Below are 25117 nucleotides of genomic sequence, written 5' to 3'. Positions count from 1 at the left end.
GCAGCAGCAATTGGTACCTTGCTCCTTTCTGTAAGTGAGTCGTCCTGCACTGCCCGGGCATAATATCCCAGCTTCTTTTCCTGTCCAACAGCACATGGACTTCTGGGTTCTTTCCATTTTAAGGCTATTATCAATAATCCTGTGTAAGTTCTATAGACCTGTGTTTAGTTTCCCTAATTACTCATGAGTGAGAGAGCTGCTGAACACCGGGAAGGGCACCCGGGATGTTTTCCAGCGTCTGTACCATTGTATTCGCATGAAGAGCCGCCAGAACTGCAATTTCCCATCAGTACTGTTTGTTCCTGTACCTCTTGGAGGCTTATAGCTGTCGCTTTTATGTACATGTTCTGTGGAAACCAATGACTTTGACCATCTTTTTACGTACTTACTTAGCTATTATTTTATCTTCCTTTACAGAAATACATTTTCTGATCTTTTCCCCATTTCAACATTGAATCATCTTTAATATTAAGCTCTAAGAAATATTTAACCATTCCTAAGATCCTTATCAGATATGTGAATTGCTAATCATTTCTCCCACTCTGTGAGCTATCTTTTTTTTATTCTTGGTGGTGTCCTTTGAAATACCCAACTTTCCCATCTGAATGAAGTCCAATCCATCTATTTTCTATGGCTGTTTGTGTTTCTGGGACGTTAAGAAGCCTCTTTCTTTAAGAAATCGCATTTATTTTTTAACATGTTGACTGCTCAATACCATGTCAATTAATTCCATAACGATGTTAATTGTTGCAGATGGTATATTAGTGCTTTTATTTGCTGCTGACTCTGCCCTCAGACCAGAGAGGGTCTTCCCAATAAGTAGTTGGACTTGTCTGGACTATGGGATATTGGACTCTATGCTTGGCAAATACTAGCAGGGAGGGAATTCCAACTAAACTTGAACTATGGTTATGCAGCGGGGTGGAGGAACCCACCATGGGGGGAGGGTGGGGTGGAGAATCCCAGATTCTATGTAATTACAACACAATGTAATTAATGAATAAATTTAATAAAAAAAAAAACAGCAAAAAAAAAAAAAAGAAGAAGAAACCTCTTTCTAACTCAAGATCTTAAACAAATCCAAGAATAAATCTTTAAGATTTGTTGTATTCATTTGAAGGAGTTACAGAGAAAAGTGAAGGGAGAGACAGAGAGATCATCCCTCTTCTAGTTCACCCCCCAAATCACTGCAATGCTAGGGCAGGGACATACAGAGCTTCATCCGATTCACCACGTGGGTGCAGGGGCCCAAGTACCCAGGCCATCCTCTGCTGCTTTCCCAGGCAATTTAGCAGGGAGCTGGGTGAGAAGTGGAGCAGCGAGGGCTCGCAATGGTACCCATATGATATCCTGGCACTGCAGGCAGTGCCTTAACCTGTAAACACTACAACTACCCCCTTGTCTCTTCCTCCCCCTCCCCAAGAGTTCAACAGTACAGGTGTATAGGAGACAGTCTGGCTATTCTTTAAAACACATAGTTAGTTCCCTTTGACACAGCCATCTTACTCACAGGTTTAAGAGGGGGAATAAGACTCATCCACATGACATCATGCACAGGATAATTTCTCTCATCCCAAAAGAGGAGACAATGCTGATGTCCACAGCTGATGGACAGAGCTGCCGACAAGCGCCTGGTCATACATTCAGATGTGCGGTCTTGCCCGAGTTGCACCGGCACCGCTCGTCAGAAGATCCCCCTTTCCTACCAGCTCACACTTTGTCGCCAATGACAGCACTCCCAGCATCCGAGCTCATCTGGTGCCCTTTGGTGTCCCTCCTCCTGCCCCAGCCACACTGGGTTGATAACCACAACTTTGCAGGAAGCTTTTATTATTTTTTAGAAGATTTATTTTTATCGGAAAGGCATATATAGCGAGCGAAGGAGAGACTTAAAGGAAGATCTTCCATCTGTTGATTCACTTCCAAAATGGCTGCAATGGTCAGAGCTGAGCCGATCCGAAGCCAGGAGCCAGGAGCCAGGAACTTCGTCCGGGTCTCCCATGCAGATGCAGGGAACCAAGGCTTTGGGCTGTCCTTGACCGTTTTCCCAGGCCACAAGCAGGGAGCTGGATGGGAAGCAGGGCTGCCAGGATTACAACCAGTGCCCAAATGGGATCCCAGCACATGCAAAGAGAGGACTTTAGCTGCTAGGCTACTGCGCCAGGTTCTGTAGTAAGCTTTTGAACTAAAAAAACACACGTCTTCCACTTTTGTCTGGCTATTCTAGGTTTGTGGAACTGGAACTTCCACATGAATTTTAAGGCATCCTGGATTTGATGGGGCATGTTAGACCTTTAAGTTCTTTTACATTTGATTTCTAGTTTTCAGAGTTTAAGTTGGGCATGTCTTCTGAAACTTGCCTCTATAGTATTCCTTTTTTTGGGTGTTATTACAAATGAATTATTTTCATCTTCTCACTTTCAGATTGTTCACTGACTGTACAGAAATACCACTGAATTTTACATCTTCATCTTGTGCTTTGCAAACTTGCTGCTCATTCGTTAGCCGTAACGTGTGTGGGGGTCCGTGTCTGTGTGGGTCCCTTTGGATATTCAACATATAAGAGCATGCAACTTGCAAACAGAGAAAGCTCACCTCTTCCTTTCTGATCTAGATGGTTTTTCTGTTTCATTCCTGGTTAGTCCAGATCTTCTAGAACACTACTGAAAGTGACAGTGGATTCCTCATCTCGCTCTGTGCCTTAGGGGATGGCAGTCTGTTTAAAGCACTCCGTGCAGCTGCCACGTGGGCGCCTCCTGTTCCTAGCGGAAGCGTCCAGTGTTGATCATGGAGTGGTGTGAGATGCTGTCAAGCGGTTTCTGCATTTACCTGAATGTTCATCTGGTGTCGGTCCTCCATCTACTGACACAGTGTATTACATTAATTGGCTTTCAGATGTTAAGTCAGCTCTGCGCGTTGAAGGAAATGTCACTTGGCCCTGGTGTGTAATCATTTTCACACGCCGCTGTGCTCCAGTCGCTGGTGTTTTGTTGAGGAATTTCATGCCTGCTTTCAGAAGCGCGACTGATCTATCACTTTCCTTTCCTTTGCTCCTTTTGTCTGGGTTTGATATCAAAGTAATATTCATGTTACAGAACGAGTGGGGAAGTATCCCTCCTCTTCCCTGGGCTTTTGGTTGTGGGAAGCGTTTGAAGTTATTAACCCAATATCTAGGTTTTACAGGTTTATTCAGATGGTTCTTCTATCAGCTTTGGCAGTTTGTGTCTTTCTAGAAATGGATTCATCTCCTCTGTTGCCAGGTTGCGTCTCTGCACCTTCGGTGTCGCTCTTCCTGCTGCGCCATCCTCGTGCCTTCCCTCTCAGCTTGCTCTCCTTTGTGGCTAGGTCACGTCGTCGCAGGTCTGGCTGGCATTCTCCAACGGCAGGAGTGAAGCCGACGTGACAGTATGGAAACGTCCAGTCAGAAGCGCATGCCCCTGAAACCACGCTGCGTGCTTTGGCAGCAACCGTGTGGCCTCCTTCTTTCCTTTTCTCATGAGTTTGGGAATCATTTCAGACAAGTTTTCAAACAATGACTTCATGGATGAGTTTGAGGGAGAGTCTCACACTTAACGATGTTGTATATTTTCCTTTTTATTAAAAAAAAATCTATCTATTTTTCTTTGAAAGGTAGACTTTTACAGAGAGAGGAGAGATCTTCTATAGCTGGTTTACTTCCCAAATGGCTGCAACAATCAGAGCTAGCCTATCCAAAGCCAGGAACCACGAGCTTCTCTCTGGGCTGGCTCCCACATGTGTGCAGAGGCCCAAGCACTTGAGTCATCCTCTGTTGCTTTCCCAGGAACTGTTGCCCACATGGGACGCTAGCGTTGCAGGCTGAACTTGCTATGCTACTGCATGGTCCGGACATTTCTTTCCACCTGGTTTCCCACAGCAGACTCCACGCCTACGGTGTTCCAACTCCCCGCCTCAGATATTATCCATAGATCCCAAATCCCATCTTCTGAGGTGCTGCCCCTAAGTGTGCTTCTGCATGGACTCATTCTGCTCACTTAGCTCAAAAAAAAAAAAAAAAAATCAATAATCTTTGTTCATACTTACAAGTTGAAATGTTTTCATTTAAGGCTCATTCTAGTGGCATTTGGTTACATCCTAAAGTGGAGAATGTCTTTGTTGTGTGACCACAAAGGCCACTCAGGGTCGTTCTGAGCCTAGCCTGGTGGAGGCCACGCCGTTTCTTTGGCTGACATCATGTTGACATGCTGGTTTGGAATTTTCTTTGTCCACTCTGGGAGATGCAATAATAGAAGGTAATTCATTACACAGCATAAAATCCCACTGTTCCTGATTCCACCACTCACGTTTACAGAAGTAAGCGTGTGCTTCAACGAGTGAGGAGCCAGGCACAAAGCAGTGAGGAACAGAGGTTAACTTGCCTCGCGATCAAGGGCTCATTTTCGGTGTAAATCACTGCATGGCCATTTTGACACCAATTCTAAAGTGCCAGTTGTCATAGCTGTGTCACAACTGGGGACCCCACAGCTTCTTAGCCACAAGCTGCAGTCCCCGGATGTTGCAGGTGCAGAGAACGCCAAAGGCTCTGTCTCCAGGGCCTCTGAGATCAAGATGCTTCCTTCCTCTCACAGGAGGTGAGGAAAGCAGGCAGGCTTCTCTACTGCACCCCTGGCAAAAGTCTCAGTCCCAGACCCCAGCTAGTTTTCTGCAATGCCAGAACAAGTGGAAATAACACCAGGTCAGCCCTTCATCCAAGCTTCCTTCCAGTCTTTTCCATGCCAGCACTGAGGGGCTTCCCAGCGTCACCGTGTCACTATGACCTCTTATGCAACTGCCCATTCTCCCATTCTCACTTCACCCATTCACAGGAGAGCCAGATGCCAGGCCAGCCCGAGAAACATCATTTGTGTGTCTTTAGGCTCATACAATGCATCGGCTCTGTGAGGCATCACACTGCAAACCAAAATTTCTCTCTGGTTCTTAAGACTTTCCATTTTCTTGTTCCATCTTAATTCTCCAACTATTTCTGTAAGTCCAGTTGGGCTCATTACCCCTCATAGGACCCCTCGAAGGGCCCCTTAAGCCTTTTGCTGCTGCTCAAGCTCCGTGTCAAGCTGTACACTTTCTCCAAAAAAGCCTTATGCAGGCACAGGCTCCCCAAACGCACCTCTGATAATATTCACACCACTGCCAAATAACCAAATGATTTTTTTAAAAAAAGGGAAGTAGGCTTTCTATAAATTTAACTCATTCATTTTAAAATGGCTAGCCTTGGTTTCTGATATTAAATCTTTCCTACCATTTTCATGTTAAAATTGTCATCTTTAAAAAAGAATTTTGAATTTTATTTGCTTAAAAGACAGAAACAGAAATCTGCCATGCACCTCCCAAATGCCTGCACAAGCCCCGGGGTTCAGCCAGGCCAAAGGCGGGCTTTAAGAGCTCCATCCACATCTCCCATGTGGGCCCAGCAGCCCAAGCGCACGAGCCATCACCTGCTGTGTGGGCAGGAAGCCGGGCAGGAAGCAGAGCAGGGACTCAGACCCAGGAGCTCTGATACGGGTTGCTAGCATCCCAGGCAACATCTTGACCCAATACTCACCCCTAAAATGTCATTCTTTTTCATGAAAGAGGAAATAAAAGTGGTGACAGTTTGCTCTGTTGTCGTTGTTTTGAGCGTCAGAGCTCCCATCTATTGGCCTACCTTCCAAAAGCCCACAGTGGCCAGAGCTGGGCTGGGAGCACAGGCCCCTGCTACCCACGTGGGAGACAGCAATGGAATGCTGGGCTCCTGGCTTCCACCTGGTCCAGTCCTGGCTATTGTGGTCATTCGGGGGACGGAAGAACCCCGACAGTGGGAAATGTATATAACTACAACAAACCCTGCCCCTCGCTACTGTTAAACACAGAAACTTCCTCTTAAATTAACAATGCCCAAAACATAGAAAATTACACTATCATTTTGTCAGTTCAAAGCATGTTAGTAAATTTGCCACTAATTATCAAATACAACACACGATCTGGAACAGGTGCCGACCTGTGTGTTGGTCGCCTGCACCATCCGACTCCCAGGCCTACTAAAACTCTTTAAACATTTCCCCTGAGAAAAATCCTTGAAGCTACAAAAAGGGTAAAGAGAAAATTCCTGCAAAACGTAAAGTCTCACCCGACCCTGTTCACAGCCACTGCCCCAGGGGTGGGGCGGTGCAGTGCAATGGACAACTCACTTGGGCTTATCAATAGACTCCAAGTGACAAATGCAAACCTGAAACACACAGATTTCCCATAGTCCCCCTCACCACACATATGCACATGCATGCATGTACTTCCACCACGTGGATTCTATCTAATGGTAAACTGCTTTCCTCTTTTGTAGCCCCCGCCCCAGCAGCGCGCAGCCGGCCCTGTGGATTTGCAGGCTGGAGCCGATCTCTCGAGGAACCGACTCCAACCACAGGCCTTACGGCCTCCTCTCCTGCCAGCGCAGAGCATGTTTCTAAAATGCCAAAAGCATGTGCAGTGTTTGAGCTTGGCAGTGAGACAGAGTTCACATCATTCCCCCACACCCTGCAGGCTGAGGTCCGACCCCCAGGAGGCACAGCTCAGCTCTAGGGGCTGTGGGTACTGTGCCTGCCCTGCTGTCTGTTCCTGTGGGCTCCTCACCCCTGGCCGCAGTTGGGTGGTCTTTAGCAGTCTAAACAGCTCTTTCTTCACCATCATTCTGATGCCCACAGGAGGCCAGCAGATACATGGGGCAGGAGAAGGAAACTGTGATCCAGAGGCAGAGGGCACCTCCCTTGCACCTGGCGCCAGTCCCCAGAGGGCCCCAACAGCAGCAGGGCTCTCAGCGCCACCTGCAGGCAGTTCCCGTCTGTACACCGCCTCATGTGGAGTGCCGACAAATGAGAACAGGGTCCTACTGGCCGCTGTACCCCAGACATGGTACAGAGCCTGGCACACAGAGGGTAACTGTAAAAATGACTGCTGAATAAATGAATTAGATAATCATTTTTTAACCATATGATTTGCTGAAATACAAGCACCAAGGAGGCCAAGACTTCAATTTTTTAAAGATTGTTTTTAAAAATTATCTATTTACTGGGTCTGACACTGTAGCCTAGGGGCTAAAATACTCGCCTTCCACGCACACCAGGATCCCATATGGATACCGGTTCATATCATGGCTGCTCCACTTCCCATCCAGCTCCGTTTGTGGCCTGGGAAAGCAGTTGAGGACAGCCCAAAGTCTTGGAACCCTGAACCCGCATGGGAGACCCAGAAGAAGTTCCTGGCTCCTGGCTTCAGATTGGCTCAGCTCCAACCATTGCAGTCACTTCGGGAGTGAACCAGCTTTTTCTCTCTGTATCTCTTTCTCTTTGTATATCTGCTATTCCAATTAAAAAAAGAAAAAAGACTAAGAAAGTTCAAGCCAGAGGTAATAACAGAACAATGAGAAATACAACGCACGTCAAAGAGATGTTGAAGTATGTTAGGTCAGTAGGTTCAAGAAAGCCTGTAACTGATGCACATAGCTTATTTCTTTTTAAGCATTTCAGTCTAAATAGCTATTGCTCTTCCTAATGTTCACAATGTGCCATGCAGACCCTGGAGTAAGACAGCCCCCCTCCTGGGTGGAGAGAGATGACTGGTTTCCTCCCCAGGATTAGGGTTGGATACCTTTGCTTGAAAAGGTAGGAAACATGTCTCATTTAAGCCTATGTCTAGGGCCAGGCACGATGGCTCATTGGTCAAATCCTCGTCTTGCACGCGCCAGGATCCCATGTGGGTGCCGGTTCACACCCCAGCTGCTCCACTTCCCCTGCTTGTGGCCTGGGAAAGAGGACGGCCCAAAGCCTTGGGAGACCCGGCAGAGGCTCCAGGCCGCTAGCTGCTGATCAGCCGCAGCTCTAGCTGCTGCAGCCTTTTGGGCAGTGAACCAATGGACAGAAGATTTCTCTCTCTTCCTCTCTGAAAATCTGCCTTTCCAATACAAATAAATAAATGTTTTTGTTAAAGTGTATATATCTACAGAGAAGAAAAATTTTAAGATTTATTTATTGAGATATTTATTCGACAGAGTTAGAGAATGTTCTGTCAGATGATTCTCTCCCCAGATGGCAGCAAAAACCAGGACGTGTCGGGCTAAGCACTCCATCGGGGTCTCCCAGGTGGGCGGCGGGGAAGCACTCTGGCCATCTGCTGCTGCTTCTCAGGTGAGTTAACAGGGAGCCACAGCGGCTGGGACTGCATCTGGAGCTCCTGTGGAATGCTGGTGTGACAGGTGCTGGCTTTACCTGCAGTACCACAACACGGACCCCTCAATATAAGACCCCGGACCCCAGGCTACATTTCTGTCTTAAACACGGTGGGAAGAACCAGGGCAACAAGGGTCAGGAAGATTTGGCGAACAGAACCACATTCTCTTACTTTAGACTTTAGGAAATTAAGTTTCCATCCAGAGAAAGTTTTGTTTAAATACTTAACAGCTCATACTAACTCAGTTCCTAGCTGAACTCAACACTCAGGGCTGCCTCCCTAAACAGGTCTGTTTTTCCTAGAAGGCCAGACACAGGGACAGCAATCCCTCCAGCACTCCCCTCCCCGCTGTCTCACAGGATTCCACACCAGGAGCCAAGGAGCCGTCTGCCACCCCAGTTTCCATCACCAGCCTGGAAAGCCGACTGTCTCCTGCTGAAAAACATGCAAGGAACTCTGACAACGGAATTCCAACAGACAGTTTGGAAACTCTGTCTTCTTTGATGCAAGTTTGCAAACTCACTCTAATTCCCTTTAGTGTAACTAGCAGTAGCAGTTAAAATGTATTGAATGCTTACAATGTAACATGATTGCTTTTACTCAACTGCCACCTTCCCTGAGATGAAAAAGCGAAAGGGAGGCTTCAAAGATGAAGCACTCTGGTGAATCAACTTCACAAAACAAGCTGTGGCTTCTTAATAGCAGATGAATGGAGGCATTTCTCCAGCGTTTACTGCTCAGTGACCAAACACCAGGCTCTGCCCTAAGCTCCGAGGATGCCCCCATAAAACCACGGGGCACTTTGTCTTGGTGGGATTATCCACGCCTCGGGTTTGATTTTTATGGAATATAAAGTAAGATCACTCATCTGGGGGATTTTATTTCTAACTGCTTAAAACTGGCTTCTAGGGCTGGCATTGTGGCACAGCAGGTAAAGGCACCGCCTGCGATGCTGCCAGCTCACGTGGGCACTGTCTGGAGTGCCTGTTGCTCCACTTTCAATCCAGCTCCCTGCCAATACACCTGGGGAAGCAGCAGAGGATGGCTCTAGTGCTTGGGCCACTGTGCTCATGCAGGAAACTAGAAAGAAACTGTTAGCTGCTGGCTTCAGCCTGACCCAGCCCCAGCCAACGGGGGCCATGTGGGGTCTTGGGGAGTGAAACAGGATAGAAGACCTCTCTCTCTCTCTCTCCCCCTCTGACTCTACCTTTGAAATATATAAATCTTTCGAAACAAAGCATACCAAAACACACAGATACGCACACACAAAACTTGCTTCTGAAACTTGGGATATCTTACTACTACTACATGAGATGAAACTCAATCTTTCAGGGAAGAAATGAATATGAATCCCCAAAAGCATACCACTGGGTAAACAGAATGTGAACCACGCCTCTAGAAGGTGAGTTAAGCTCATCAACAGGGGATAACCCAGGGTTAAGGGTGGGAAGGACCCCGCATGAGGCCAAACACCCTTTCCCAACTGCCTTTTGCAGATCTACGCGGAGTTCTTTTGCTGGAGTCATATTAATCAAGCTGTGAACTGCTGAGAAAAAAAAAGCAGAGTTGAAGGATTCAGTGCGGGAGGTTGGTGGGGAAGCTAGCAGTGTCCACTAGTCTCCAATCTGATCTTCAGATAAAATATAAAACAAATCAGGCAAAGGAAAAAGGCAGCACAGGGAGTCTTTCTCCCTGCCAGCTGTGGCCAGATAACGCACTGGGAATTTGATAGGGTGAAAGGGGAAGAGAAGAAACAAAGTTGAGGACAAAGCTGAACAAGGTAACAGACTGCAAAATCCCATACATGTTTCCCAAAACCCCTCGAAAAAAGTCTTCTAGAGCAAAAACCCTTATCATTTCTTTCCAATGGAAATGTTGCATTCTACAACATTTAAGTATTTTTAAGCGCAAACCAGCTTACATATTTTTAAGCTTTTAAAATTACTCTTACTTAAAAGGAAGATTTACAAAGAGGAGAGACAGAGGAAGACCTTCCATGCACTGGTTGGTTCACTCTCCAAACAGCTGCAACGGCTGGAGCTGAGCTGAGCTGATCCAAACCAGGAGCCAGGAGCTTCTTCCAGGTCTCCCGTTGCGGGTGCAGGGTCCCAAAGCTCTGGACCAACCTCTACTGCTTTCCTAGGCCACAAACAGGAAGCTGGATGGGAAGTGGAGCAGCCGGGACCCGAACCGGTGCCCATATGGGATCCCAGTGCTTATATATAAGGTGAGGATTTAGTCATTGACCCATCATGCTGGGTCCTTTGCCTGGTTTTGTCATAAAATCTTCTCTAATGACTTGGCTGTTTGTTACTCACATGATGGCTTAATGGCTTAGTTAAGCTCATTATGTTCAATTTAGGGAGAAAAATAGGGACTCAGAGAAATTAAGTAACTGCTCAAGATGAGCCAGCAGAGTTGCAGATGAAGAACTAGGGCATTTCATGAGTGAAAACCACACGGCCAACTCTCCAACACGACCGAGCGCCAGGAATAAAACCTCATGCAACTATGTTACAACTTCTAAATCAATATAGCCAGCAATGGACTCAGCGGACGATTTCAGAATTTGCTAAAAGGAAAAAGGAACGGCTCATGATCTGGGAATTCCATCCCTGGCTATGAACTCCATGGAGATGTACACAGCATGTCGGAGATCAACACCATTCAGATGCAATGCCCGTCAACAGGACAATGAATAACAAGATTGTGTTACTCACAAAATACAAAGTACTATACAGCAACGAGAATACCAGGCTGTGAGTGCAAATCCCACATACAGGACATTCAAAGACAGACCCAAGAAAATACACACTGCAAGGCAGTATTTACATAAAGTGCAGTAACAGCAGAACTGATGTCCAGCAGCAAAGCCAGCCAGTGCTTACCCTTCACAGCACAAGGACGTGAGTGCAAGCAGTCCTGAGGAAGCCGCCTGCACAACTGGCCAGGCTCCATCCCCACACCTGGGTGCTGTTACACAAGAGTGCTCTGATTGGAAGAACTCAGTGAGCCACACAAATATTTCTAACTCAAACACAAACATCATTGGACATAAACAGAAGGCTCAATACACAACTACAGGTCAATCAATTTTTTAAAAGATTTATTTATTTTTATTACAAAGATATACAGAGGCAGGAGAGACAGAGAGGAAGATCTTCTGTCCAATGGTTTACTTCCCAAGTGACCGCAACAGCCAGAGCTGCGCCAATCCACAGCCAGGAGCCAGGAACCTCTTCCAGGTCTCCCACGTGGGTGCAGGGTCCCAAGGCTTTGGGCCATATTCGACTGCTTTCCCAGGCTACAAGCAGGGAGCTGGATGGGAAGTGGGGCTGCCAGGATTAGAACCGGTGCCCATGTGGGATTCCGGCACATTCAAGGTGAGGATTTTAGCCACTAGGCCACGGCGCAGGGCCCAAGGTCAATCAATTTTCATCACAGATGCCAAGATAATTCAGTAGGGGGTAGGGAGGTAGGTGAAGGGGAGTGCAGGGAATGCCTAGCAGGCAAGATGGAAAATCCAGCCAGAATAAATGAGATATCCTTGTGGGGAAAAACAGCAGGAGTAGCAAACCTCAACCCTTACCTCCTAGCATATAGAAAACCTAACTTAAAGAGCACAGACTTACATATAAAAACTACTGCAACATACACATTAAATACCACTAGGGAAATGAAAATGCCAGAGAGAAACTGGGAGCAAATACTGACAATACATATAACTGACAAAAGGCGTGGGGCCAGAATGAAGAATTCTTAATAATCAATGACAAGCAACCTATCTTAAAAAAATGAAGATTTTTTACCAACTCAAATGGCCAGTACGCACACGCAAACATGCTCTTACCACGGTCAGTAAAACACACATGGAAACCACAGGAAGATACCACTACACACCCATCAGAACTGCTGAAGGGAAAACCACTGGCAAGTCCAAGTGTAGGGGAGGATGCAGAGGTGCTGCAGGTCTTACACACACACAGCAGCCACTTCCACCCCCATGGCCTCCTAATTGTACGGCTAGGTTTGTACTTGGAGTAAAGAAAACACCAGTACATGAGAGCTCATGGCAGCCTCATTGATAATACCCAAAAACTATGACCCAATAGCCATCCGCAATCAAGATCCAACACTTGCGGAACCTTTGTGCTCTATAAAGTGTAAGGGCATCTTTGTATAGACCAGAGATGCTGGGTAGCTGGGGATCCCAAACAGCTGCAGGATGAGGGCTGCTTGCCAGAAAGATTGAGACATGACTCGAAGGTTCGAACGTCCAGCCTCACCCTCTGGCTGCCAGGAAGCAGACAAGGACTTAGGGTTGAATACAATCAACAACAGCCAGCGATTTAAACAAGCATGTGTCAAGTGAAGCCTTCGTGGAATCCCCTACACAATGACGTCAGAGAGCCTCTGTGCTGGTGAATACATGGAGGTACAGGAGTGAGTGTGTGTGTGTGTGTGTGTCCCACATGGAGGTACAGGAGTGAGTGTGTGTGTGTGTCTAGGAAATAGATGTGCCCTTCCTCCATGTGTGCATCTCTGTTCCTGAGTTGCAGGTTTTAAAATAACCAATTTCAGGAAACAAAGTGTTTCCCTGAGTCCTGTGGGCCATTCTAGCAAATTACTGAACCCATAGAGGAAGTTATGGGAAGCTGTGATTGATTTACTACTCAGACATACAGGGGGCAACCTCTGACCTGCATGGTAAGCTGGGATAGTTTTGCGGATTGAGTCTTTAATCTGTGAAGGTTGTGCCAACTCTGGGTACTTAAGGCATCCAGTTAGCATCAGAATTGTTAGTGTGGGAGAAAAACACACATATAGTAGCACAAGTATTCTAACCCACCACCTGCAGTGCCAGCATCCCACGTGTCATTGGTTTGGGTCCTAGTGTTCCACTTCCACATTCATCCCCCTACTTAAAGCCTGGGGTGGGTGGGGGGAGCAGGGCAGGAAGGGGAAGGCAGTGGCTATGGCTCAGGACCGCGGAGCCCTGCATCCACATGGGAGACATGGAAGAAGTTCCTGGCTTTGGACCAACTCAGCTTTGGCTTTTGTAGCTATTTTGGGGAGTGAGCCAGTAAATGCAGGCTGGCTGGCGCTCTCTGTCTCTGTCTCTGTCTCTCTCTCTGTAACTCTTTCAGGTTAATATGAGATCTTTAAAAACAAACAGAAGGACAACTTAATGAGGACATAGTAGGAGTGAATTTTGGCCTGTTAAGGCACCTGCACCCTATAATGGAATATCTGGTTTTAATTCCTGGTTCTAGTTCCTGATTCCAGTTTCCTGCCAATGCAAACCCTGGGAGGCAGTGGTAACAGCTCAAGTCATTGGGTTCCCACCACCTATGTGGGCAAGCTTGACCACACTCCCAGCTGCAGCCCCAGCACAGCCCAATCAGCAGCCCCTGTGATCTTGGGCCGGGAGCTCTCACACAGGTGCAGTGAGGCTCTTCATTGCTTGGACATGCCCATTTCCCTCCCACCCCTCCAGCAGTCAGAAACTCAGCACTGGGCACTGGGCTCTGCTCCTGCTGCCAGGCAGAGTCTGGAAGCGTGGCTCTGGGACGCGGGGACTGAAGGACAGGATGGTGGAGGTGCACTGCCCACTCCTCCGTCACAGCTTGCACCTTGACTGAGAGGCAGGAAATCACATCATGAAAGAGAAAAAGAAGCTCAAAATATCATCCTCTTTAAACGGAAAATACATGTTCTTTTTAAACTTAGCAAAGCTGAGTATATACCAATCTGCAGTGCAGACTTGAACAAACATCCCCACGTTCATAAACAGTCTCCATTCATCCACTAAATGTAATTTTTTAAATGCAAACAAAATATTCATCCTAAATAAATTCACACATCTGGAAATGTTAAAAGTTTTAAATAACTCTTAGATTACTAAGAGAAACTCAGAATAGAAATGAGAATCTAATTAGAATCAAATGAGAACAAAAAAGACTCTGCATTCAAATTCATGGGCTTAGATGCGCCCAGTGAAAACCGAGAAGCACAGAAAATGGAGAAACTAAGACTTCAATACAAAGAAAAGAAATCCAAACCAAGCAGAATCACAAGACATTACATAAATGATCCCCAAGCACAACTTAAAACCTGGCTAGGATAAACAGCTTTCCAGAAACATACAAACTGCCCAAAATTAGCCCAAATGGTAAAACCAACACCTACAGAAAGCAAGGTGGTTGACCAAAGTCCACCTACAGAAGCAAGGCAGTAACCCAGTTACAGGAGCATTTTCAACATCTCAAGGTAGAGTTACCACTTCATTTAAAAAAAAAAAAAAGTGGCAACTGGATTTTCAGTGAAATGTGACCGGCAGGGAGTACCTCCCGGCCCCCAGGACCTCTTTCTGCTCTCCTTCTAGCAAGTGGAGGACCACAACCTCCAGCTCTCCGTGCAGTTAACTGGTACCATGTGACTGTATTGCACTTCTGGGCATTGGTATAAAATGGCAAGCGAGAAATCCTCGTGCCTTTGTGCAGCTTGGAGCCCCCAGAGATGAGATTGAGCGGACGTCCCCTCAGCCCTGACACCTGAATGGCTGTGAGCAGCCCCCACAGACCCACCATGAGCCCAAGAGTTCAAAGATGGTCTCTACAGGGGCAGGGGTGTCTTGGGGAGAAGGCCAGGTTTGGAACTGGCACTCAGCCTAACATTTCTGTCATTCCCCATACAGAAGGTAGCCACTGCATCTTCCTGAAAAATAAATCATGCTGGTCTAAGAAAAGAGAAGGGGGTAGGGAGGAAAAGAACGGACAGGAGAGAGGAAAGGAAGTCCTAAAACTTAATATCTGAGAATGCCATAGTTACTCACAGAATCTGAAACTGGAAGAGCTCTTGAAATGATCCTTTCAATAGACATGAGACTAAACTATTTATTGGTGCATTTTCCTGTGTTTATCCTATTTTTAAACTAGGAAAGGAAGAAATATGATAGATTTCTCTTTCAAAAAGGTTTCTAGGCTTGGTTGTACAGAAAGCATAATGGTTAAGGTCCTCACCTTGCATGCGCCAGGATCCCATATGGTGGCTGGTTCTAATCCCGGCGGCCCTACTTCCCTTCCAGCTCCCTGCTGGTGGCCTGGGAAAGCAGTTGAGGACAGCCCAAAGCCTTGGGACCCTGCACCCACGTGGGAGACCCAAAAGGGCTCCAGGCTCCTGGCTTCGGATTGGCTCAGCTCCAGCCATTGCGCTCACTTGGGGAGTGAACCATCAGATGGAAGATCTTCCTCTCTGTCTCTCCTCCTCTCTATACATTTGCCTTTCCAATAAAAATAAATAAATCTTAAAAAAAAAGCAAGGTGTCCAGTTTTAGAGATATGGATAAATCAATACTGATTCTATTAATTTGAAAGGCAGTCTGTGTGTGTGAGTGTATGTGTGAGTCAGAGAGAGAGAGAGAGAGAGAGAGAGAGAGAGAAATATTTCACTTACTAGTTCACTCTCCAAGTGTCTGCCAACAGCCATGTTGAGTAAGACCAAGGCCAGGAGTCAGGAGCCCCACAAATTCAAGGACTTGGTGCTCCCTGGCACTTTAGCTGTGCCCAGCACTGTGCTTCCTGGCACATTAGCAGGGAGCTGGACTGGAAACCAGGAGTAGCTAGGACTCAAACCAGGCAGTCGAATATGGGATATGGGTTTTCCAAGTTCTGGCTTAACAGACTGCAACACAATGCCCACCCCAGGTAGATTAATAATTGTTAACTGTAAAACAGTAACAATCATTCATGTTTCTTAAGCTTATTTTAGACCCAAACCTATTCATGACACTGTAGAGTGCCTATGCTATCGGATACTTCAGACAGGCGAAGGCAGCAAGAAGAGGCAAGAATAAGCCACTTGCCTGTGATCACACAACTTGTAAGAGGAAAACTGAACGGCTGCCTGCAGAGCCATGTGTTTCTGAAAAGGTACAATTACAGAGACAAATTGACATACAACATAAGGAAGACAGAAGGCCCTGGAGAAACATATGTTTTAAAAAGCAAACAAATGTGATTTGAAAAAGTAAAAAGAGAGTTCTGCTAGGTTCTACCTCTAACTAGAGAATTAAAAAAAAAAACTGTAAAGCAATGGTATCCCATTAAATATACACTTTTTTTAAAGTAACAGCTTCTAAGACAGAATGCACCACTGTAAAACGGTACACTCCTCGGGCCAGGCGGCGTGGCCTAGCGGCTAAAGTCCTCGCCTTGAAAGCCCCGGATCCCATATGGGCGCCGGTTCTAATCCCGGCAGCTCCACTTCCCATCCAGCTCCCTGCTTGTGGCCTGGGAAAGCAGTTGAGGATGGCCCAAAGATTTGGGACCCTGCACCCGTATGGGAGACCTGGAAGAGGCTCCTGGTTCCCGGCATCGGATTGGCGCACACCGGCCCGTTGCGGCTCACTTGGGGAGTGAATCATCGGATGGAAGATCTTCCTCTCTGTCTCTCCTCCTCTCTCTGTATATCTGACTTTGTAATAAAAATAAATCTTTAAAAAAAAAAAAACGGTACACTCCTCTCCAGTTCCTGTCAACCACAAATCCACACTCTGACCACTGTGGACACATTGCATCAATGCATCACAACAGTGACCTCTCTAGACTGGCTTCTTTCACTTAGCATGTTTCCAGGGTCCATTCACACTGGGACTTGTGGCAGTATTTGATTTCTTTTTGGCTGTCAAACAATATTTCCCTGGGCCTGGCGTGATAGTGTAATGGTTAAGTCCTCGCCTTGAGCGCACTGGAATCCCATGTGGGCGCTGGTTCTGATCCCTGCAGTTCCACTTCCCATCCAGCTCCCTACTTGTGGCCTGGGAAAGCAGTTGGGGACGGCCCAGGGCCTTGGGACCCTGTACCCATGTGGGAGACCCAGAAAGAAGTTCCTGGCTCCTGGCTTCGGATTGGCACGGCATCAGCCATTGCGGCCACTTGGGGAGTGAATCATTGGACAGAGGCTCTTCCTCTCTGTATATCTGACTTTGAAATAAAAATAAATATAATTCTTTAAAAAAATAATATTTCCCTATGTGGACATGCTACATTTTATTTATCCACATATCATACAATGGACATTTTAGCTGTAAGCACATCTTCACTATGGTGAATGAAGTCATGAATGTTCACCTGCCAAGGTTTTTGGACATATTTTCCTGTGTTTAATTGCCTTGTGTTTTCTAATAGAGGTGGAAGTACTAGATCACATGGTTCATTACTATATCAGAATACCTGACTCTGGGTACTTACAAAGAGGTCTATCTGGCTCACAATACTGGATGCCTGGAGTCCAAACAGCATGGTGCCAGCCTCCTGGCATCCTCACAGGATGACAGACTAAAAGGAAGAGGGCCAGGCATATGCAGCAGGGCCTGCACATGGGGTGGCCTCGTTCCACAACCACTCTCACAAGAACTCATTCCAAGAGCCCAGGATTAGTCATCAACAGGTGATGCTCACAGCAACTTCATGACCTCCCCCTGGGTCCCACCACTTAAGATGGCCACCCCAAGGCCTAAGCTTCCAGCCATGAGCCTCTGGGGAACACTCAAGCCAAATCCCAAGCACAGCAAAACTCCATGCTCAACATTTTCAGAGACCATGAAGCTATGGGCCAGGGTGGCTGTACAGTTTAACAGAAGCGCAGTACAGTACAGAAGTGTTCCATTTCCCTACCAGCATGCGTCATCTTTCGTATTTCAGAATCACAGCAGGCGAGAAGGGGCATCTTAGTTTTCGGACGACTCTGAGTTAGCATCTTTTCAGTGGCATTTATTGAATGTGGCCTTCATTAGAGAAATGTTCCATCAGATTTTTTGCTTATGCTTAAAATTGAGGTTTTTTGATTTTGTTTTGCTCACTGTGGAACTGTTAGAGTTCTCTATTTGGGACACATGTCTTATTAGACTTCATTTGCAGGTACGTTTCACTGTTTTATGGGTTGTCTTTTCAATTTCTTCAAATATCCTTTGAAGTACAAAATGTTTTTCTTTTTGATAAAATCCAATATCCACTTTTCCCCTCTTTTGTTATTTGTGCTTTTGTTCTTACATCTTAAGATTTCATGCCCAGGGACTGGCGTTGGGAAGCAGTCACCTGCATTGCTGGCATCCTATCAGAGTGCCAGTTTGAGTCTCAACCGCTCCGTTTTCGATCCGACTCCCTGTGAATGCACCCAGGAAGGCGCCAGAATGCTCCAAGATGGTCCAGGTACTTGGGCCCTTGCTATCCATGTGAGAGACCTGGAAGAATTCCCAGGCTCCTGGCTTTGACCGTGTGGTCATGTGGGAGTAAATCAGAAGATCAAAGATTGGGATCTCTCATTCTGCCTTTCAAATAAATAAATCTTTTTTTTTTTAAAAAGCTTTTATTTATTTTTTATTGAAAGGGAGATAGACAGAGAGGAGAGACACAGAGAAAGATCTTCAGTTCGATGGTTCACTCCCCAGGTGACTGCAATGGCCGGTGCTGTGCCGACCCGAAACCAGGAGCCAGGAACTTCTTTCCAGGTCTACCACACGGGTGCAGGGTCCCAAGGCTTTGGGCTGTCCTCAACTGCTTTCCCAGGCCACAAGCAGGGAGCTGGATGGGAAGTGGAGCTGCTGGGATCAGAACCGGTGCCCATATGGGATCCCGGTGCGTTCAAGGTGAGGACTTATGGCTGCTAGGCCACGGTGCCGGGCAATAAATAAATCTTAAAAGAAAAATTTTATGCCCATTCCAAAGATTTGAAGATTTATATCTATATTTTCTCTTAACAGCTTTATATTTATTTTGTAATCATGAAATGTAATTCTGTGATTAATCTAAGTTATTTTGAAGGCAGCGTTAGGCAAGCTCCCAGCCTTATTCCTCTGCACATGGATACCCACTTGCTGCAACACTCTTTGTTGAAAAGGCTGTTTTTGGCTATCTTGTATCACTGCTGAAAATCAACCATAAATATGGAAACCTATTTCAGGATTCTGAATGCTAATCCATAAATCTATGTTCATCCTTATTCTTTATTGTCAGTACCACACTGTCTTAATTATCACAGCTTTATATTAAGATTGTAAAAATTTTACGTCTATTTGATAGAGATTGACCGACTAATGATTCCATCCGCTGATTCACTGCCCAAATTCACTGCCCGTGGCTTGTTCCCATTCTTGACAGCTGGGACTAAGCCACGGCAGAGTCAGGAGCCTCAGCAGCCACTGAGACGTCCCACACAGCTGGCAAGCACTCCTGTCCGTCACCTGCTGCCTCCCAGAGGCCATGGCAGCAGGAAGCATGGATAAGAAGAGACACGACTCCACCTGAGGCACTCCGACATGGGACGAGGCCCCCAAGAGGCAGCTGAATCCGCTATGCAGAGTGGAAGCAACTCAGCATTCTGTATGCAAGAGGTCCCACTCCCCCATGCCAAGGTTAGGGCACTGTTAAAAACCTGGTGATTTACTTGGGAATGTTAACCTCGGTCAAATTAGTCTGGTGGACTCAAAACTTGAATGGTGCCTGTCAAGGTCAAGATCATCGGGGATGCTGTCCACACTGGGAAGACACCTGTAGTTAGTTTCCAAGTAATATGACATTTCCACCAACCACGGCTAAGGAAGCAGCTACTGGACACTATAATGTTCCAGTGAGGATCTGTCTAGCTTACGGCCCTGATAGGAAGCCAGTCATGACTCTTTGTAAATAAGTAACATCCAATGTGGGAATGTAATGTCCCGTCCCACCCTTTAATCAAGAAGCAAGTCCATTAACTATTACCAAGTATAGCTTGATTTTTAATGAGGTACTGAAGAACCTCAGCATCAGAATCCCAAACATTTGCTCAAGGCTCATTATGAGCTTGCAGCCCTAATGGCCCATGTTACCTTTAGTAGCCTATGTGACCTTTAGCACTGATGGGCCCCAATTCTTACGAATCAAGGCCCACCTAAGTCTGGTTATTTCACAGGTGGCTCCAAGTAACTAAGTGGGAGATTGCCTTAGGGGCTGGAACCATGGGCTGTCCAGCCGAGACAGGTAAGGAATGTGTGGTATTTCCCCTCACCTTGCAGGCTATTGTGAATTGCCCCCTTTCGAGCTACTGTGGACTGCCCCTATAAAAACCCTAGGAATGTGCTGTTAGGGGGCCACACTCCTGTCAGCCAGCTGCCTGCTCTCAACCAACAACCCAGGCTCAGATGTGCTGAGCTTGAATAAACTATCCTTGTGTATTTGGATTGACTTCAGACTCATGGTGATTTCTGGGGATCTCAAAATCCGGGCACAATAGTATTTTTCAATTTTCAGTATATTGGTAAAGCACTCGTAAGTCTGTATTGTTTCATCCTGACTCAATGTATCTGTCCTGTAAAAAAAGTATAAAATCTGGAACTAAACTCGTGTTTACAGAGTAGCCAACCAAGGCCACTGACGGGTGGTTTCCTCATTCACAAACTGTGTGATCAGCTGAACCAATGCCAGCTCTGATTGGCCGACCAGGCTCTGGTGATTCCAGTAAACAGTCTGAGTCAAAGTTTGATATGACTGCCATACTACTGAACTAGAGGAAAAAAAAACTCGTATTATTATTTTTTTAAGATTTGTTTTATTTTTATTGGAAAGTCAGATTTTCAGACAGAAGGAAAGACAGAGAAAAAGATCCTCTATCTGCTGGTTCACTCCCCAATTGGCCACAATGGGCAGACCTGAGCTGATCTGAAGCCAGGAGCCAGGAGCTTCTTCCAGGTCTCCCACACAGGTGCAGGGTTCCAAGGCTTTGAGCCGTCCTCAACTACTTTCCCAGGTCACAAGCAGAGAGCTGGATGGGAAGTGGAGTAGTAGGGACATGAACTGGCACCCTTATGGGATCCCAGTACATGCAAAGCAAGGACTTTAGCCACTAGGCTACCGTGCTGGGCTCTAACCTGTATGTTTTAACTGCTACACAAAACTTGTACACATGGGCCAGGCGTGATGGTTTAATTGGCTAATCCCTCTCCTGCAAGCATTGGCACCCCATATAGGTGCCGGTTTGTGTCCCACCTACTCTACTTCCCAACCAGCTCCCCACATGCGCCCTGGGAAAACAATGGAGGATGTCCCAAAGCCTTGGTATCTCACACCCACTTGGGAGACCCGGATGAAGCTCCTGGCTTTAGATCAGCTCAGCTCTGGCGTTGCAGCCATTTGGGAAATAAACCAGTGGATGGAAGAACTTTCCATGTCTCTCCTCTCTGTAAATCTGCCTTTCCTATAAAAGATCTTTATAAAAACAACTTGTACACATGTATAGGGTACCTTGTGATGTTTCAATGCAAGGTGTAATTGCAAATCACATCTTTCTCCCCAAACATTTATCAAAACATTCAAATTCCTTTAAGTTTTTTGTTTGTTTGTTTGTTTGTTTTTAGGAAATACAAGCACAGGGAGGTATCATTACTCGTAGCTACCCCACTATGCAAAAGAACAATTGAAGTTCTCTCTCTTACCTAAATTGGTATCCTTGCACTCCACCTATTTTTGCTAATTATTAGGTGGAATATTGATTGAGTACATTTTAGATTAAAAAAAAAAATCCTCGCATTAAACTAACTAAAGGCTGAACTACAATTTAAAAATAATTGAAATAGGGCCCTGCGCAGTGGCCTAGCGGCTAAGGTCCTCGCCTTGCAAGCACCGGGATCCCATGTGGGCGCCAGTTCTAATCCTGGCAGCTGCATTTCCCATCCAGCTCCCTGCTTGTGGCCTGGGAAAGCAGTGGAGCACGGCCCAAAGCCTTGAGACCCTGCACCCGCGTGGGAGACCCGGAAAGAAGTTCCTGGCTCCTGGCTTTGAATCGGCACAGCACCGACCGTTGTGGTCACTTGAGGAGTGAATCATTGGACATAAGATCTTCCTCTCTGTCTCTCCTCCTCTCTGTATATCTGCCTTTCCAATGAAAAAAAAATCTTTAAAAAAATAACTGAAATAGTCTACTAAAAATCTCTGCTCTTACATGGATTCAAATCCAAATTACTTTGAAACTTTATCAAAATCCTTGATCCTTCCAGGCCTCCTATGCTTACAAATTGTGTTCTCTGGAGCTCAAACTACAAAACCCAATCTCTCTTGATCTGATTTTTACCAACATAATCATCGAAGCATGGCTTCCTTAACAGGTCAGAGACCACAACACAGCAAGCTCCAGCCTTGGCTTTCTTTGTGATGCACACTGCCTCCTTCCTACGACATCCGACTGCTTCCTGAGCACGGCACACAATGGGCACCCTTCCAACATCTGGTGAAGGCTGCTCCTCTCTGTGGGATGCTGCTCCCTGAACCAGTTCCCACACCCCTTCCCCAAACCCTCTGGAGGAACGAAGTGTCCAGCAGGACACCTGCCCAAGGCTGTGAGTCACTGGTGACCGAACCCCAATCTTGTGTCTACAGCTCACATCCCATCGCCGCCCCGATCACCAAGTCAATATCATTTTCTTTTCTCTAAAGTACTTCCCACCCCGATACACAAATCTATATCATCTCGAACGTAAGTACACTTGATATTTTAGAGTGAGTTTAATTCTCCAAACAATAGGGCTTATGTATATAGAGGGCTTCTGTTTCTGCTTACTCCCTGCCCGGTCATTAAACACACACATACACACCCTTCCTCTCCATCCACATCCCACATGAGGAAGGCACAAATTACAGTTAATGAACCCACACTGACACAGGCAAAGTGGTCCATGACATGAGGGTCACTCTTGTTGCTGCCCACTCTGTAGATTATGACCAACATAGAATGGCTGGAGTTGTGGTGTAGTGGACTAAACCACTGCAAGCAATGCTGGCATCCCACATGGGTGCCAATTTGAGTTTTGACTGATTTCCTTCAGATCTAGTTTCCCTAATGTGCTTGGAAAAACAGTACTTAGAAAAAAAAAAAAAAAACTTGTTCCTGGCTCCTGAGTTCAGACTGGCCCTACTCTGACTGTCACAGGCAGGTAAGGAGTGAAACAGTGGGTGGTAGGTATCTCGAACTCTGAACTTCAAATAAAATGAACTTGTTCAAAAAGTTAATTTGTCCTTAAAAGCTCTTAAAAGATAGTTAACATCATCAATTGTCAACGAAATGCAAATTTTACATACCCTGAGATGCCACTTTAAAGGATGCCTAAAACAAAGGTGAACACATGCAAATGCAGGGGGGAGCGGGACTGGGAGCCCCCGATACCAAGGGAAGGGTGCATGTTAGAAAACAGTTACATAGGTCCTCAAAATCCTGCACACAGTGTGTGGCCCAGAAACTCCACCCCTAGGTAGAAATATGTGAGAGAATTAAAACACAGGGTCACTCAAAGTTTCACACAAGTGTTCATAGCAGCATTAGTCATCATGCGATGAACAGACTAACCAAATGAGGCCAATCCATACAAGAGAGCATTACTCAGCCATAAGAAGCAAAATGCTGACACCTGCTAAAACTGGAATGTCCTATGCACACATTGCGCAAATGAAAGAAGCCAGACACTGAAATTCACAAACCTCCGACGGCAATTATGAAAATGCCCAATTTGGACAAATCTTCACAGACAGTAGAAGAGAAGGAACCAAGCCAAGGCATGGGGGACAAGAATAAGGGGTGACTGCTAGACCATGTGAGGACTTCTCGGGAGTGATAAAGGGATTCTAGATTAGTGCTGACACACAATCTTTGAACACATTAAAAATACGAAATTGTACACTTCAAAGGATAAGATTCTGTATGACAATTATATCCCAATTATCCAATTAACACAATGGTGACATAAAGGCTAATAGAAGCCATATTTATTTAAGTCAAATCCTATTTTAGCTTTTTCTTATTAGGACTCTGTAAAAGTATCAAATATTGCATTGTCTGGAATCGCAGGTATTAAAATTTCTAACAAAACAACGCAAAAAATATTCCTTAAACAGGAATAAAAATACAACAGCACTCATTATAAAAGGAGTGTAAAATGCAATGTCTTCCCCCGTAAGAGTTTATTTTTCAGCTAGACACAAATGCATCACCAAGAAAAGCAAACAAGAGTGCCCAGAAGTGCCCTGGCCCAGCACGTCCATCAGAGCTGTCCCTGTACTCTCGCCCGGCTCTTCCCTCCAGGCCTGCTGCTCCCGCTCAGTTCCAGGCCACTCTCACGCCTGGACTGTTACAAAAGGCCCTGGCATCTCCTTCTCTGATTCATTTCAATCATGAAATAGTCATTTGTTGGATAGATGAACGGTCATTATACAACTCCTCCACATATAAACCTCAGTTCAGCATTATCTACAAAATAAAACACAAATTCCTTCAGGAGTTGAGTTGTCTTTAAAAAATAAAATAAAAAAGAAACAAACAAAAAAAGAAACAGAATGTAAATTTCCAGTACTCAGCGCTTTACAGGGTCTGTAACCCTATCCCAGCCACTTGTGGGTCTCGGGACCAATGGGCTCCTTCCCTGGTCAGGTTGCTGTGCTCCTTGTCCCCAAGTTCCATGGGACCCTCGGCTCCAGGGCCCTGCCACCCCCACTCCAGATCTCTTTTCTCCAATCACGTGTTACCGGTCCTTTACTTCCCTGTAAAGTCACTTAACGCCTTAATTAATTATTTAAGTAATTCTCCAGACACTGTAAGCTCATTGCAAGTAGGACTCAAGGCGAGACAATAAACATTGACTCACCGAACCTCCCAAGCCAGCAGCACAGGCACACAGGAGGACTGCAGCCTGATCCAGAAGCTGGCTCTGGGCTCTGTTTCTTTTTTTCTTCTCTATTCATTTATTCATTAATTACATTGTATTACATGACACAATTCCATAGGTACTGGGATTCTCCCCCCTTCACCCCAATGGGGTCTGTTTTGCAGAGGGGAAGTAGGCTGGGCTTTTCAATGAGCAGGTCTG

The 25117-nt window shown here is 46.0% G+C and overlaps 1 protein-coding gene across 2 annotated transcripts in view; it reads right to left on the bottom strand.

Annotated features, from left to right (window-relative positions):
* Positions 1–25117, bottom strand: part of SMURF1 (SMAD specific E3 ubiquitin protein ligase 1) — a 107203-nt gene that overhangs the window by 20026 nt on the left and 62060 nt on the right. The window lies entirely within an intron of this gene.

This window comes from Ochotona princeps, chromosome 24, assembly GCF_030435755.1.
Source record: "Ochotona princeps isolate mOchPri1 chromosome 24, mOchPri1.hap1, whole genome shotgun sequence".
Lineage (NCBI taxonomy): Eukaryota > Metazoa > Chordata > Mammalia > Lagomorpha > Ochotonidae > Ochotona > Ochotona princeps.
This window is presented reverse-complemented; position numbering and strand designations above follow the sequence as displayed.